Below are 13888 nucleotides of genomic sequence, written 5' to 3'. Positions count from 1 at the left end.
TTATCATGGCAGCAAACTTTTTCTATTGATGAAAACAAGAAGAATGATTTGCAGAGAAAAGTATAGAGAAGCCACATTTTCTACAGAAAAACTAAATGTTCACTGGATCATTGCTACAATGCATGGAATATAACTAAGATCAGCTCTGACCATAAGGCTAGCAGAACTCATCTTCAAAAATCTGATCACCCACTAGATAATATGACAACGTTACAATGTCTTGTATTGCTTTGCTGCTACTGAGCAAAGACCGGGTACATTAGCTCTACTGAATATTTGCTATGCTGATTGTGATTAATAGGAATTAGAAAATAAAACTTACCATATAGTCCAATCTTAAATATTGGAAATAGCCTCCCAATAGATATTATTTCAAATATTGGCCAAAAACGAAAGATGGCTTCCTATGTTGATACTGTTAGTTTTTTTAATTACGTGTCTGTCTCACTCTACTATTAAGGAGCTCATCCAGCCTATTTCAGGTTCCATTACATCCTGATAAATGATTTCAAAATTATAATATGGCTAAACAGAAGCTGTATTCTACTGCACTAAATACCATGTTTACACTACTACACTCTTTCTAGCACATAGGGAAAGCACATAAGCTATTTATGTGCATTTCAGAGATAGCAGAATCACCCACCAACTGACTGTCTCATTTTCTGGGGAAAGAGATTTCAAATCTCTGACCTGCAAAGATCACAGATCATCTTCAGAAAAGGCTTCAGTATTTGGAAGACAAGTAGCAAACTAACTGTAAATATTCTTCTAAGTGAAATATGCATATATGAATCAGTCCTAAGACATAATGTTTTGCTTACTGATTTACAAATAATTTCATTTTTTTCAATACTATACCTTCCCTCCCCATTTTCCTGATTATGTTTTGTTCTGCTTATAGGGAAGTTAAATGATATGTAATAAATTTTATTAGCCAGAGTTACAGCTGGCAAAAGACAATAGATTATCTGATAGACCCATATTATTTCTTTGTTTGAAGAGACAAAAGCACACATCAGTATATTATTTTTCTATAGTCCTGTAGTGTTATAAGGAAAACCTATAGAAAAGTAAGCAGATTTTATTATTTTGTTCATCCTTGCCATTCAGATCGTCTCTTTCTTACGTCTTCTACATCCCAACTTGCTCTTAAGTTGTTTGCATTTATTCTGAAAAAGTATTAAGCAGTCTTAGTCTGCTTTATGGATTGTTAAGAATCACTCTCCATTGTTACAATCTTTTCAGTATGGTTGATCTCAACCTTTGTATGAAGAGATACAGATGTGGCTGTTTTGTATAATCAAGCCTGGACAGTGGAAAGGGAAGGAAACAATGTTGGACTGGTTCGTTTTAAGAGAAAGATACTCTGATATAGTAATTAGTTTAAAAATGGCACATAGAAGAAAGCATTCCTGTTACACACATATATATGAAGTAAAAATTTAATTAGGCTAAACCATAATAAATAAATTATATGAATAAATAAATGTTTTTAATGCTACTAAAAATTAGCACCCACTACATTTTGAAATTAAATAGAATGAGCTATAAATGATACTAACAAGCAAAGTATATGCTATGCAACTATATGATTATTTTCTCTGCAAGATGGATCTCCCACGATGAACATTTTTTACAAAAAGATTTGATGCTTTCCATAGTTTGGGCTGAGTATTACTTAAGAGAATGGAACTGTTTTCATTTTGTGCAATCTGGAAAGGAAATTCATAATTCATGCCCTTTTCACAAGGACCTTGGCAACAAAGTAGCAGTAGTTAACCAAACTGACATCACACAATGACACAAACATGTAGTAGATGTAATAAATAAAATCAACTATAAATCTCATAGATACAAATGAGTAACAGCTATTATCTCTTCTTAGAACTCTGTTTTAACAAAGCATTAAGAAGATCTTGCCTTTGAACATAAAGTGGCAAATGAAATTAAACAGAAATGTATTCACTTATTAACATGTCTGTATACTCTTTTTTCTTACCTATCTAATGAAAAACTTTTGTATGAACTTTTAAAGGCTGTTACTAAATATTTTGAAGGTTGTTCTGTTTATTAACATAATAGGTTTTGGCAAAACATAATATCTTTGAACTGACAGACCACAAAACTCTACAGAACTTAATAGCAAGTTTCATTCAATAATTTATCGGCTAGCTGCATTCATTTCCTGCATCTGATTTTATCCTAATGCTAACTGTTGAATGTTCGTGGAGCTCTATTTTAAAGAAAATATTAAAAAGTAAATAAGAGACATTGAACAAATTGAACAAATCTCAATTATTATCAACAAAACCCTATCAACCTAATTATATTGGCAAGTACAATTTCTTCCTGTTGTTACTTAAAAGAAAATTTTTAAAAGAAATTAATCATCTTAAAATGGTCACACACAGACAATACCTTCCTTGACAAAAGTATCAAACATGTAAAATAAAACACCACAGAAACACAGTATTAAAAAAACTCTCCAACAAGCTGACAGCATTGAGCATATTTTTTATGTAATGCTTTTTTTTTTTTAAGAAAAGAAAAATAGATGCCTCTGGAAGCGTTTAAAGTGAAACCTACAAATGACATAGTAACTACAACTGTTAAATGCTAGCAATTGGTCTTTTTCTCCATTTTTTTTTTAAAAAATCCCTCAAAATAAGTTCCTAATCTGTTTCCTCAAACCGAAGAAACGTGGAAAAAGGCCATCCTGCCAGTGGAAACATTCAAAATCAGAAAGCTCATGCTGAGGTTTGTTGCCGAGGCAGCGAATGGTCTAAAAAGGAACTTCTGCCAACTCAAATACTGTTTGCTTTCACACCCAAGAACAAATGGTGTGCGTAGCAGAGGCTTCCTCAGAGTTTGGTGCAGCTGGACCAGGCTGAATAGGTAACTAATGTCACAGTTATTGTAAATTTGTTCTCATTTCTATATCAGTAAATTAGATTCAATGGTAACTAGAGTCTGCTTCTCAGAGTTTTCAACTTCCCTCAAAGACAGACAGACACTCTGTGGCTGCATGCATTTTTTTTAAAGCAAGATTTAAAAAGAAACAGCAATGAACAACAGAGCTATCACCCATTCCTTCATGAGTAGATTGTTCAGGAAGATCAAGCTAATTCATGATGGATTTGGGTATCCCAAGGTGATGTGTGACTTTCTGAAGCTGGAAATACTGAAGAACTGCAGCCTTCATTATAACCTTACAAATTAGAGACACCAAACCCTGCCAAAACAGGCATTATTATGGGGAGGGTTCAGCTCTGTGAAAGAACTGGCTCCATCTCCCATCTCCACCATTTTCTATGGCACAGCAAATTTGAGCCAGAATAGTGAGTTTCACTCTGCTGAGTGATTAAAGTAAGGTGAAGGAGCTTGCTGCCACAGGAAAAGACTGCCATGAATAGATATTTTGGAAGTGATTCCTATGCCTGTGAAAATAAACAATACTGAGCTTAAGAAAATGCCATCCATCTAAGTATTTAAGAAATAATACAGAGGCTATACCAGAAAAGCAAAATTAAGATATGAAATGTCATGAATTATATTTTATTTAGTGTAAGAGGAATATTTTATAATTAGACTATGGTCGCAATCCAATGTAACAGTAGCCTCATCTATTATTTCTCTTGGAAATCAAGAGAAATATAATATAGGCAGGAATGAATGAAAGAATCCTCCGTCTAGAGGAAGAAGGAGGGGAAAAAAAAACGCTTAAATGTTATCAAATCTTTTTTTCTAGCCAGCTGGCACAAGCAGAATCAAACACAGTTAATCGTTTTAAGGAAGAATCCTTTTTCAAAGCAGAAAATCACACTATTTATTCTAAAACTCCTACTCGATACTATTTTTTTTCAGAGTATGAGTGCCTAGCACAACATACTCAAATGGTATGAGACATAAATATATGTTTATAAAGGAAACCACAAATCCACAGCAACGAGGAATTCTAATCTTTATCTGACTATCCCAGATATATGCTCAAACAAGGTTTCTATACATTTTAAAATACCACCTAGACTGATTACATATGCTCAAGTATAGCCTTGACACGTTAGCAGCTACAGGCTTCCAAGCACTATTAATTTTTTTTAATTTACAGATTACATGACCAGATTAAAGCATGTTAAACTAAACATTTAGCAGTAATAATTTCTCCTTCTGAATCATAAAGAACTAGGGGAAAATCCCTATAGTTCTTTGAAAACTATAATTTAGTAATTTAGACACAATGTTTTCTCCAGTGCTTCTTTAATAACTGTGCTGTGTTGTTTATTTCTTTCATCACTTCCTACCTTGTCTGGTTGCTGGTGAAAACCAGCCAGGAAGCCACAAGCACACACTTCAGCCTCTCGCTTTTTCAGGCCACAATTCTCCAATGTTAGGTTGCTGCCAATGTCCTTGCAAACCAATGTAAAACAGGCCACAAGGTTCACGTTAACTGCAGAGTGTTACTACACTGAACATCTGGTCATGAATGAATGGATTGCCCACTAACACTCTGTACTGGGAAGCTGATGAAAAATTCAACATTTTCCTTGTTGGCACAGTTGTTTTGGAGAATTCTCTAGAGCTTCCTGAATTATATGAAGAAAATTTCACTGCAGCAATCTATATCTGTGAGAACAGCTGGTGTTGAAAGGGATCTGCTGCTCTCTGCGTGCTGGGGGACCTCATGTTGGATCATGATACTTTTGCTACATTTGTCCTTGAAAACTTAGCTCTACCTTTGTGGTAGCAGTTAAGCAAAGTGACAGCAATGGTCCTTAACAGTTGCGTTCAGCACAGCAGGAAGAAGAATAAATAGTAGGAAAAAAAGATCTTGTACAGCTGATGGTCAATTCAGAATTTTATAGGAACTCCTATAATGGAAGAAAAGCTTGCCTGGTAGACTTAATTTTTTATAAAATCCCTGTGATAAGTAGAACAGTGTATGTTACATCCTTCAAATATGGTTTTAGTCAGTGTTCTTTTTCCCTAATTTCAGTGCCAATATTCAGTCATCTTTATCCTAAGTGAAAATCAGTTTCTCTTTTAAATACTTGAAGAATTACAAGAAAAATATTGCACACCACTGAACATCAGAGCATCTTGAGTACAATCAATCTCTTTATTACATGGAATGCTTTATTAAGTTAAATCACTCAAAAGCTTTGAAAGCAGAAGTGCTATTAATTTCATCTGGAACGAATAACAAGCCACAAAACTGTATTTTAAAAAAGAATTGCTTTCTTGATAGGACAATAAATAAGCCATACACTGTTCTCTCTCTCTCTCTCTCTCTCTCTCTCTCTCTCTCTCTCTCTCTCTCTCTCTCTCTCTCTCTCTCTCTCTCTTTTTTTTTTTTTTTTAAAGGAAGTGGTAAACTTAAGTCATGCTAAATTTAGGCTCTTATCTATGCAGCATAAATTTCACTTCTGTGTATAAATGCTAACTTGCATATTTCTCCATGGTAACTAAACTATGATTAAAACAACAGTGAAACCAGCCTTCAAAACCACCTGTTTAAGTAGGAACAAACTAATTTACAAAAAAATAAAATAAAATTTCAGACATGTCATGGGAATTTAAATCTCATTTTCCCCAATTGAAAGCCTTCATTTCCATGATCTAATTGTAAAATACATGGTTTTGGTTGGAATCATTCTTCTTTTAAAATCATGTAATTTCTTCACATATTGTTAACCTAACAGAAGTAATATGTTAAGATTAGAAAGAATAAGACTTTAATAAGCCTTTCCCAAAATTTTGCTCCTTTAAAGGATTAATTTACCTAAAAAATATCTATTTTTTATAATATGGCAAAAATGAAAGAAATCAAAATCGTATAACTAAAATTCTCATTAATTATAGTAAGACATCTTCAAAGCCTATCATTTTACTAAGATACTCTTGTTTTTTTCTAACGAATAATTGATCACTTTTAGGGAACATATTAAGTAGAGATAGCCAACATATGATATGAACTAGTCTAATTACAGTATTCAAATGTTGAATAGTTTTAGTAGAAATTCTAAATATATGTATGTTTGTGTGTTTAATATCTAATACATGTAATAATAAAATATATTATCTATGATCTGAAACACACAAATCAATTTATGGTGTATAGCTGCAGTTACCCAATAAAATTTTTAATGGAATATAAAAACTTCATATTTTTTCTGGATCTCATTGTAATTATTTCCATGTATTATTAAAAAGTTAAAAAGATTTAGCTGCAATACTGTATCATAAAGACTTACAAAATATAATTTAATGTTAAATTTCAAGGATTTATTTTCCTTCATTTACATCACACCATTTCTGCAACAAGAACGTAATATGGCTATAATATTTAGCCAGTCTACCTTTATAATAGCACTAAGAAATATTGTGGGTGAAACTAAGAAACTAATACAGTACACCTCCTGGCAAGTGGGAACTTGAATGCTAAACTTGTAGGTCTTCTTTTAGTCTAGAAGTACATCAAAGTAGTTGTTGATAGATAGCATATGTGATAATATATCCTGAAAGTGGCGCACAGCACTGGTTATAAAAAGTTCTTTTATTATGCCATATATTACTTTAGACGATATACAGTAAATCAATCAGTAGCCACATTTTAATAAAGCTATGATTCCAGAAGGATATTTGGATTATGTTTCCAAAATAGTGAAACTTTAAACTATGACTTACAACCATTTTCTGAGATCATGGACCTTTTGGGGCAGACAGCAGAGTGCCAGTCACAATAACTGCAGTGGAAGAAACCATGATCCACCACTCCTGGCCTTGTTTCTTCAGGGACTTTTAGAACAATTTAATATATTAATTACTGTAAGCCCACTACCTTTGTACTAATAGCCTGTAGGATGAAGTGTGTAAGTAAAGTTGCAATCTCTGAAAAACTATCTGCCTCTTTATGGATGTTTGAAATTGCTTCTTCTTTGCCACTGAATATCGTCAGAGCTGATTTATTTAGCGTATGGTAAATATGTCAGAGCTGAATGTGGATGCTACTTGGATATACAAGGAGCCTAAGTAGACAAACACCATTGAAGTTTTGCTCTGGTTTTATTTAGTTCGTATAATAATTCAGTGTGCAATTTGCTAGTATGAAAAATAAACTCCCCTTCCTCACCAGTACAATTACTAGTAGTCCTTGACTTATAAGCTGTTGCTTTATGACCATTCAAATTATAGCAGGGCCCAGAACGGGTACCCTATGCCAGTAAAGCATTTTTGGCTGTCAAGATGTGCCGTACCCATCCCCCACACTCACATGACCACACTTTTGGTGATTGGTAACTGGTTCACCTTTAGAATCAGTTGTAGCATCTCATGATCACATGACTGCAACTGGCAACATTTGAAAGGGTCTGGCATTTATTTGGTAATTTCCATAAAAAAATGCCTGTTCTGGAGAATGGGTTCATACTTATGACCACAGTTTTCATTTAATGACTGTGGCTTGACTTAATGACCACAGTGATTCACTTAATGACCACCACATAAAAGGTAGTAAAATCAGATATGCTCACATGGGTGCCTCGACTTATAATATAGTGTCTTACGACCAACAATCCAGTCCTAATTGTGGTCTCATAAATCAAAGACTATGACCACAACCAAACACTATCTGTTCTTGGTCATCAGTTTCAACTGATTATTTCACCTCTTAATGCAACATTTATATGGAGTTAAGTTAGGTATAGATTTTGACTTGGGTAATCCTAAAATGTTAAAATTTGTCTTTCATTCATTCTGTTATATGTTTCGGATGACTGCAATTCAGCTCCAGATGATGGATAAATGGCTTGATATTCTACAGAATTCACTGCTAGAAACAGAATTATTATTTTCTTCAAAGATTAGGTTTAGCAGATCCTAAGACAAGAAAGCATGTCTAAACTAAGACAATATGAAGTTCTTATTAGGGTATTTTTTAATGCTAGATATAACAGCAATAGCACTTAGATCAGGGGTCTTCAAACTTGGCCCTTTTATGACTTGTGGATTTCAACTCCCAGAATTCTTCAACCAGGTATGCTGGCTGAGGAATTCTGGGAGTTGAAGTCCACAAGTCATAAAAGGGCCAAGTTTGAAGACCCCTGACGTAGATGTATATACCGCTCTTTATACCACTATCTGAGAGGTAAACAATGTCAGCATATTTCCCCCATATTTCTGGGCCTTCATTTTACCAACCTCGGAAAGATGGAAGACTGAGTCGGTCAGGATCAAACTCCTGGCAACGGGAATGCAGGTTACTTCATTCTAACATTCTAATGCAATACTTCATTCTAACCACTGTGCCACCATCACTCCTAATGCCTGATAAATTTCACTTTTTTGATGTGGGTCTAAATACTATTTTTCTAAACATCCAGAAGGTCATCAAGGTGCTTTTCAGATAAAACTTAAAATAATAATAATAATAGTAGTAAAGTTGGAAGGGACCTTGGAGGTCATCTAGTCCAACCCCCTGCTCGGGCAGGAAACCCTACACCATTTCGGACAAATGGCTGTCCAGTCTCTTCTTAAAAACTTCCAGTGTTGGAGCATTTACTGCTTCTGGAGGCAAGCTGTTCCACTGATTAATTGTTCTCACTGTCAGGAAGTTTCTCCTTAGTTCTAGGTTGCTTCTCTCCTTGATTAGTTTCCACCCGTTGCTTCTTGTCCTGCCTTCAGGTGCTTTGGAAAATAGCTTAATTCCCTCTTCTTTATGGCAGCCCCTGAGATATTGGAATACTGCTATCATGTCCCCCCTTGTCCTTCTCTTCGTTAAACTAGACATACCCAATTCTCGCAACCGTTCCTTATATGTTTTAGCCTCCAGTCCCCTAATCATCTTTGTTGCTCTTCTCTGTACTCTTTCTAGAGTCTCAACATCTTTTTTACATCGTGGTGACCAAAACTGGATGCAGTATTCCAAGTGTGGCCTTACCAAGGCATTGAAGAGTGGTATTAATACTTCGCGTGATCTTGATTCTATCCCTCTGTTAATGCAGCCTAGCACTGTGTTGGCCTTTTTGGCAGCTGCCGCACACTGCTGGCTCATATTTAAGTGATTGTCTACTAGGACTCCGAGGTCCCTCTCACAGTTACTACTATTGAGCATGGTGCCACCTATGCTGTACTTGTGCATTTGGTTTTTCTTGCCTAAATGTAGAACCTTGCTTTTTTCACCATTGAATTTCATTTTGTTAGTTAGTGCCCAGTGTTCAAGTCTGTCCAGATCCTTCTGTATCTGAAGCCTGTCTTCTGGAGTGTTGGCTATTCCTGCCAGCTTGGTGTCGTCTGCAAATTTGATGAGTTCCCCATCTATCCCTTCATCCAAATCGTTGATGAAGATGTTGAAGAGTACTGGGCCCAGAACAGAGCCCTGGGGCACCCCACTACACACTTCCCTCCATATAGATGCAGTTCCATTGAGGACCACTCGCTGAGTACGGCCGGTCAGCCAGCTACGGATCCATCTGGTGGTGGTTCTGTCTACCCCACATTTTTCTATCTTGTCAAGTAGTAGGTTGTGATCTACTTTATCAAATGCCTTACTGAAGTCCAAGTAAATTATGTCCACAGCATTCCTCTGATCCACCAATTTTGTCACTTGGTCAAAATGAGCATGAACTTTTTCTTAGTGAACAATGGCTTTGTTCTACTGACACATAACATTCATTGCTTTACTGATAATGCAGCCATAAACACCAAGTGCATTTGAAAGAGAATTAGAAATACCTAGATGCTGTTCTGAAGTCTTTATAACTTCCTAGACAAGTTTAACCTGCACTATAGGTACAAATCATTGAAAAATTATATCTCTGCAGACTGATGAAATATCAGTTGTGAATGCTCCAACACTTTTTTTTTATGCTCTAAGTTTTTAAGAAGAGACTGATGGCCATTTGTCTGAAATGGTATAGGGTTTCCTGCCTGAGCAGGGGGTTGGACCAGATGACCTCCAAGGTCCCTTCCAACTTAATTATTATTTTTATTTTTATTATTATTATTATTACTACTACTACTACTAAGCTCCTACTACTACTACTACTAAGCTCCTGAGCATCAATTACTGTTATTGTAGGGTCTTTGGAAATTTCTTCTGAATTGGGGATAGTGTGCTTTAGAACTTTTATTTATGTAATGTGGTGAAGGGAGCCTATGTTTGTGAGATTTATATAGGAAAAGGTTGGTCTAAGTCAGGGGTAGGCAACCTTGGCTCTTTTATGACTCGTGGACTTCAACTTTCAGAATTCCTGAGCCAGCATGGCTGGCTCAGGAATTCTGGGAGTTGAAGTCCACGAGTCATAAAAGAGCCAAGGTTGCCTACCCCTGGTCTAAGTCATGACTGATTGTCCAATGAAGTTTTCCAGTTATCCATCCAATTAATTTGATTGGACTGGTAGCAAGGAGGAGAATGATTTCAAGTTACTTGCTAGACAACCCAGTTTATAAAATAAATGAAAAAACTCCCAAACTTTGCTATTATTGTTCACTTAGATTCCTTTTTCATAAAAGTTGCCCTACATAAAGCTGTGGCAATATTCAGCAGTAAACCTATATAAAAAAGTAGAAAATTAAAAAGGGGAGAAACACTTTGACCATGGAATTGTATTATGCTCTCAATTACAGTGGTATAACTTTCTTGATTAGCTAAAGTTACTATTACAAAATTGGAGAATCCCTGTTATAAAATATCACACCCCTATTAATCATACACTCATTACTGAAAATTAAGCATTTATTTGGGCTCATTATGATTAATATCTCTAAAGAAATTGCCATGTAAATCCACATCTTCCTGAACCACATTTATACTTTAAAGTAAAATATACAAATACTTACAAATAGTCACAGTGGGGTTTTACGCATGAGAGGATCCAAGTTTAACCATGTAAACTGCATAGTAAAGATGAATCAAGCTGATCAACCTCAGTTTTTTCTTCACCTGTTTAAAATAAAAAGCAAGAACTAAATGCTGGTGCTATGAAATTATGTTGCTGATGTCATCAGATGTGTCTGCTTTTACTCACTTAATAAAAAATTCTATCCATCAGAAAAGAAAAATTAAGCATTCAAACTCTGTCAACCATTATTACATTCCCTCAGAGTATATTTCTTTTTAGCTAGTTTTAAATAACTAAAAGAAGAACTAGTAACTTTATTGGACAATCATTTTATGGTAATATTCTAAACATCTAATTTTTATGTAAATTTCTTAAACAGAATGGAACAGAATATCTTAAACAAATCACTATGCAAACAATATATATCAAAATTACGTACTGCTGAAATCTACATTTCTTCTAAGAGCTAAATCAAAGTCAGATAAAGTTATTTTATTCATGGTGGTTTTATTTCTAATTTTGATTACAGGTCATTAGAAAAGTATAGTGTGTAAAACTTACCAATGTAAAAGATCTATGAAAATCACAGCAACATAACTACTTTCTATTTGTGTCAATTGAGCAAATAAAAGGAAGCTTTCTCAAAAATTGTGACCCATACGATTATGGTTTACTTCCAAGATCCCCCTTGCTACTAACATAACGACGTCAAAAAATCAATCACTTTGGAAGCAGATGTAACCCTGTTACACTAATTAAACTTTGTTTTGCACTAGAGTCATGCATTTGCAGTGTGTGTACAGTATGTAAATTATAGAAATTACAAGAAAAATTGATTAGCGTAATTCAAATCTCAGTGCAGTTACTAAATTTAACAATGAATACAAATTATACTCAATCAGCTCATTTCTATATGTTAACTGTACAGCATGCACCACCAGATTCAGAGTAATATGAAATAAAAACTAAAGAAAAAGAGTGCTAAATTAGAGATGATTTAAAGGAATATGAGAATGGAGTCAGGAGGGCATTTTTTTTAAAAAAAAATGGAACGTTCAATAAATAGTCTTCAACTTACAACCAAAATTGGAATGTTCAATAAATAGTCTTCAACTTACAACCAAAATTGGAACTAGAATTTCCATTGCTAAGCAATGCAACTGTTAAGTGAGTCACACTCAATTTTATGACATTTTTTGCCACGGTTGTTAAGTGAATCCAATTTCCCCCATTGACTTGGCTTGTCAGAAGTCCCCTGGAAAGACAGCAAATGGAAATTTCATGACCCTGAAATGTTGCAAGCTGGTGCCCAAGAGTCTGATTTATGATTATATGACTGCAGGATTGTGTGATGGTCAAAAGTGCAAGAACAAGTGCAAGTTATTTTTTCAACAACATCACAACTTTGAACAGTTGTTAAACAAATGGTCGTAAGTCAAGGGCTACCTGTAGTGCTATAATTAATTCTAATGCCTTCAATAACTTCTGTATAGAACCCAATTCAAGTGTTCAGTTCCAAGACTATTCAAGTCCTCACTGATATAACTCCAATGATGGTGCATCAACACATATTCATCTTGAATAAAATCTGGAGCAGACACTATGGAAATTTATGACTTGTAAACTCTTTTCTGACACCTATAGTAATGTGGTTTTTTTTAAAAAAAAACTGGATCTAGTACTTTGAGCACAGAGCTGTACACATAGTTGTCACAAGTTGTGATAAACATTTACAAAATAATGCATTTTTCTTAGAAATTGTTAGAAATACTACTTTTACACAGTCCTAGTACACTAAGAAGAAAACGAAACAAAATGAAAGAAGCATATATCTAAACTCATCTTAATTTTATTTGATGGTTATTACGTTTAGTTGTGGGGTAGATAGAAAGATAGAAAAATGTGGGGTAGACAGAACCACCACCAGATGGATCCGTAGCTGGCTGACCGGCCGTACTCAGCGAGTGGTCCTCAATGGAACTGCATCTATATGGAGGGAAGTGTGTAGTGGGGTGCCCCAGGGCTCTGTTCTGGGCCCAGTACTCTTCAACATCTTCATCAACGATTTGGATGAAGGGATAGATGGGGAACTCATCAAATTTGCAGATGACACCAAGCTGGCAGGAATAGCCAACACTCCAGAAGACAGGCTTCAGATACAGAAGGATCTGGACAGACTTGAACACTGGGCACTAACTAACAAAATGAAATTCAATGGTGAAAAAAGCAAGGTTCTACATTTAGGCAAGAAAAACCAAATGCACAAGTACAGCATAGGTGGCACCATGCTCAATAGTAGTAACTGTGAAAGGGACCTCGGAGTCCTAGTAGACAATCACTTAAATATGAGCCAGCAGTGTGCTGCAGCTGCCAAAAAGGCCAACACAGTGCTAGGCTGCATTAACAGAGGGATAGAATCAAGATCACATGAAGTATTAATACCACTTTACAATGCCTTGGTAAGGCCACACTTGGAATACTGCATCCAGTTTTGGTCACCACGATGTAAAAAAGATGTTGAGACTCTAGAAAGAGTACAGAGAAGAGCAACAAAGATGATTAGGGGACTGGAGGCTAAAACATATAAGGAACGGTTGCTAGAATTGGGTATGTCTAGTTTAACGAAGAGAAGGACAAGGGGGGACATGATAGCAGTATTCCAATATCTCAGGGGCTGCCATAAAGAAGAGGGAATTAAGCTATTTTCCAAAGCACCTGAAGGCAGGACAAGAAGCAACGGGTGGAAACTAATCAAGGAGAGAAGCAACCTAGAACTAAGGAGAAACTTCCTGACAGTGAGAACAATTAATCAGTGGAATAGCTTGCCTCCAGAAGCAGTAAATGCTCCAACACTGGAAGTTTTTAAGAAGAGACTGGACAGCCATTTGTCCGAAATGGTGTAGGGTTTCCTGCTCGAGCAGGGGGTTGGACTAGATGACCTCCAAGGTCCCTTCCAACTTTACTACTACTATTATTATTATATTCAATTATTTAACCAATGCAATAATAATTTTAATTGTAAATTCTATTTATTTACTTTTTTGTAA

At 35.4% G+C, this 13888-nt stretch overlaps 1 protein-coding gene across 6 annotated transcripts in view; it reads right to left on the bottom strand.

Moving 5' to 3' along the window:
• The window catches only part of FOXP1 (forkhead box P1), a 666111-nt gene that overhangs the window by 453650 nt on the left and 198573 nt on the right, over positions 1–13888 (bottom strand). For all 6 annotated transcript variants that reach the window (XM_039330816.1, XM_039330828.1, XM_039330827.1 and 3 more), the window contains one exon: positions 10840–10942. The gene's annotated coding sequence lies outside the window, so the exon portion shown is untranslated. The remainder of the gene's footprint in view (positions 1–10839; positions 10943–13888) is intronic.

The sequence above is a fragment of the Crotalus tigris genome, unplaced genomic scaffold (assembly GCF_016545835.1).
Source record: "Crotalus tigris isolate CLP2741 ecotype Arizona unplaced genomic scaffold, ASM1654583v1 scf7180000024432.2438137, whole genome shotgun sequence".
NCBI classification, from domain to species: domain Eukaryota; kingdom Metazoa; phylum Chordata; class Lepidosauria; order Squamata; family Viperidae; genus Crotalus; species Crotalus tigris.
Note: the sequence above shows the minus strand (reverse complement) of the source record. Positions and strands in the feature narration are given on the sequence as shown.